Below are 3,964 nucleotides of genomic sequence, written 5' to 3'. Positions count from 1 at the left end.
TGTCTAACATGATGTTCACCAAGGCAGTCAAAGTGCGATTCTTTCTTTCAGCAACCCCGTTTGATTGGGGCGAATAGGGAGGCGTCCTCTCATGTACAATACCATGTTCTTCACAGAATAAGTCAAAATCATTAGAGAAATACTCGCCACCACGATCAGACCTAATTCTCTTGATCTTTTTCTCAAGTTGATTCTCAACTTCAGCCTTATAGATTTTAAAGTAGTTAAGAGCCTCATCTTTCATTTTCAATAAATATACATTAGCACCAGTATCAAGCCACCAAGTATTAGTAGACTGAAACACTGAAAAAACAGAAGGTAAATTACCATACCCACTATTTCCGTCTCCAACGCTGGTCACCATGCTCACAGACTTCTGCTGTGGAGGTTTTCTTCCTTTGCGGTTTGGGCACTTCTTTGCCCAATGGTCAGTAGAACCGCACACGCAGCATCCCTCGTTCTCCTTGTTCTTCTTCTTCTTGAAGGTAGTGGACTGCTTAGGCTTATTGTTCTTGCCCTTGCCCTTGCCACCATTGCCATTGTGATGTGATTGGTGCACCATATTGGCACTGGTCTGACCCTCAACAGCTTTAGATCGTCCATCTTTAGCCCGAGCTTTCTCCTCAACATCAAGAGACGCAATCAAGTCTGAAATAGAAATTTCTGTCCTCTTGTGTTTGAGAGAAGTGGCGAAATCCCTCCAGGATGGAGGTAACTTGGCAATAATGCCCCCAGCCACAAACTTGTCAGACACGATAATCTTTAGCAGATCGAGTTCTTTCACCATGCACTGTAATTCATGAGCCTGAGCGACTACAGATTTTCCGTCAACCATCTTGTAGTCATGATACTGCTCAATGATGTACAGTGCAGTGCCAGTATCTGAGCCACCGTAGTTGGCAGTCAGATCGTCCCACAACTCCTTTGCAATCGTGTGATGAAGGTACACATCCTGCAGATGTTCTGCAAGTGCACCAATCACAGCGCCCAAGAAGATTGTGTTGGCTTCCGAATATTCTTTCTCCTTTTCAGAAGAGAGAACCCCTTCCGGCTTGCCATTGGACACCCAGAACACCTTCATGGCAGTAAGCCACAGCGTGGCTTTCACCTGCCACCTCTTGAAGTGCACGCCAGCAAACGGTGCTGGCCTCAGTGCATCAAGAAATCCAGCCATAAAACTAAAATGCCTACAATAAGGTTTTTGGATTGTTGGATATATAAGCACTTTTAGTTTTAATTTAATCCAGAAATAAATCATGAATACGATGAACATATAGCAGATTAAACTATACATATCTACGCAAGATCTAGATAAGTCTATCATTGCAAATAGAATCACACATTCTACCATACTATCCAGTGCTATCAGACTGCAACAGATCATAATAGCTAGTATGGAAGACATAATTTGAGATAAGAGATCGTACGTTTCTTTCTTGATGAAGACCGGCTCCTGGATGACTACCGGGTACAGCAGGCAACGACGATCAGCAGCCTGACGTTGGTCGCGACGATGAGTGACGTTCGAGCGACGAAGAGGTAGACGAGCCATGGTGAAGGAGTCGACGAAGAACTTGACGAAGCGAAGAAGCGATCGAGCAGTCGAGCGCTTCCCAAAAACCTTATTCGCCCTTTTGGCGGGGACCATTCACGCAGGTACCCGCGCCCTTCGCCCCGCCCGGCCCGGCCCGGCGTGGCGTGGCGAGCGAGCGTGCGCATGTGGAGCTCTCCTTCTCTCCCCACACACATAGCATGGAGGAGTGGAGACAACTTCCATATTTAAGTTGGTCATCCATCCCCTCCACTAGCAATGTGGGACTAAAGACTTGCACCACTCCACCTCTTGCCCACATGCGCCTTTGAGATTTATTTGAAATTCTGAAATTACTATAGGCTAGGCCAATTATTTCAACATTTGCAATTTACAGATATTGAATTTAAAGGAGATTAATATTAATGGAGACATAGAAGAATTGATGGAAAGATTACCGAAGTGTTCATGGAGTAAACTGCGTGTACTGGAGTTTTACCAGGCAAATCTGACTGGAGAACTACCGGTTTGGATAGGAAATTTGTCAAGTCTTGTTTACCTGGAGCTATCTTCGAATGAGCTAGTCGGTCATGTACCTGTTGGGATAGGAGCACTTAGCAACTTGACTTACCTGGGCCTTGGCTCAAATAAGCTTAGTGGCTTGCTCTCAGAAGAATATTTTGCAAGCCTAGTGAACTTGGATACTTTGTACCTTGAAGGAAACTCTTTGAGATTGGATTTAGAGGAAGATTGGGTTCCTCCGTTCAAACTAACGATTGGATCTTTTAGATCATGTGACTTGGGACCTCAATTTCCTGCATGGCTGAGATGGACCCCTCAGATAGTTCACCTTTGATATTTCAAACACAAGCATAATTGATCATTTGCCTGATTGGTTTTGGGTTGTTTTTCGTAATGCTATCAGCTTGTTCCTCTCAAGCAATCAAATAACTGGTGCTTTACCTGCAAAATTAGAGCTGCAATCAGCATCGGTATTAGAAATATCCAAAAATTCTTTGTCAGGGACACTACCAGTATATGTTACAGCACCTCAACTAGAAAGATACTATATCACTGGCAATATCCCGGCATACTTTTGTAAACTGTATAGTTTGAAAGAATTGCTTCTATCAAATAATGAACTAACGGGGAATTTTCCACAGTGTTCAGAGAATGCCTCATCAGGGTCTGATCCTTATTCTTTTAATCACTTTGGTTCTATGTTGGAAATATTGGACCTGAAGAACAACAATTTGTTTGGGGAACTCTTTGATAACCTTCAGAACGCTACACGATTAAGCTTTCTAGACCTGTCACGATCTCGAAGATTGGGATCTCCTTGTTAGGATATCATGCAATTTGGATTGGGTATTAACTCTTTCATTTTAGAGCTACCGATTTTGAATGGCAAGGTTTTGATTTACATGTCATTGTTTTGTTATGGTGAGTTACTGGGATCAATTTCTGTCTCATGTTGTAGTTCCGTGAATGCTGAATGCATATACTCTGAAATTTCTGCCTGTTTCTGAATATTTGTGGACCATAGTGATCCCCATGCATGTTTCTAGGGTATATTTGTATTATCAACGCTACTGGAAGCCCTCTGTTTTGACGGTTAAATTCATGTCCGAATTATATGTTCAGTTCTTGCCTCTATATTATCAAGGTGATGTAATGGCTTTTGTGTTATGAACTGAAATCTTAGACAATCTGTTCCTATCTAGCTGAGCACAGTTTTTGGAGGCTGGAATGGTTCTTGGATAGGATTAGAACTGGATCAGGATTGAGTAAAGAAATCTGATCTATTCAATCCGATCCTGGAATGGTTCGTGGATAGGAACATATCCAGAGGAACCGAACGAGGTCTAAAGGGAAACGAAAAATGTCTGCTGCCAATGTGGAATCGCGATCGAGAGACATTCGTTGAGCTTGATTATCCCCCAAAACCCAGCTTAATTTGCAGTAGCATAGAAAATGTTTGAAATATGAGGAGGAACCAACCGTGCGCGATAACAGGATTTGTTTTTTTTGATGAAACAAGAGAGGAATTCCCCTGCTGGTTATATTTATATATTTTAAAGAAAAAGAGTACAAATTCCAAAGCTATGAAACCCAAAAAGTGTGAAAGAAAATAAGAAAAATTACGATGTATGCTCTAGCCATTGAAACATTGGTTCTTTCCAATCTACTTTAACTCTATGAACAGCTAGAGAGAAGACTGATTTAAAACGGGCTATGGCGCCTTGAATTGTTGGGGGATGTTTTTGAAGATCCAATCATTTCTAGCCATCCAAATACTCCAGCACATAATGATAATAATTTTCATGAAGAAGGGCACTTGCAATTGGGCTTTGAAGCTCTCCAAAATGCAGTAAGGCTGTTGCTGAAGATCAGTGAATAGACTTATTCGTATCCAGCACTCCTGCACAAAAG

Source organism: Setaria italica, chromosome V (genome assembly GCF_000263155.2).
Source record: "Setaria italica strain Yugu1 chromosome V, Setaria_italica_v2.0, whole genome shotgun sequence".
NCBI classification, from domain to species: Eukaryota; Viridiplantae; Streptophyta; class Magnoliopsida; order Poales; family Poaceae; genus Setaria; species Setaria italica.
This window is presented reverse-complemented; position numbering follows the sequence as displayed.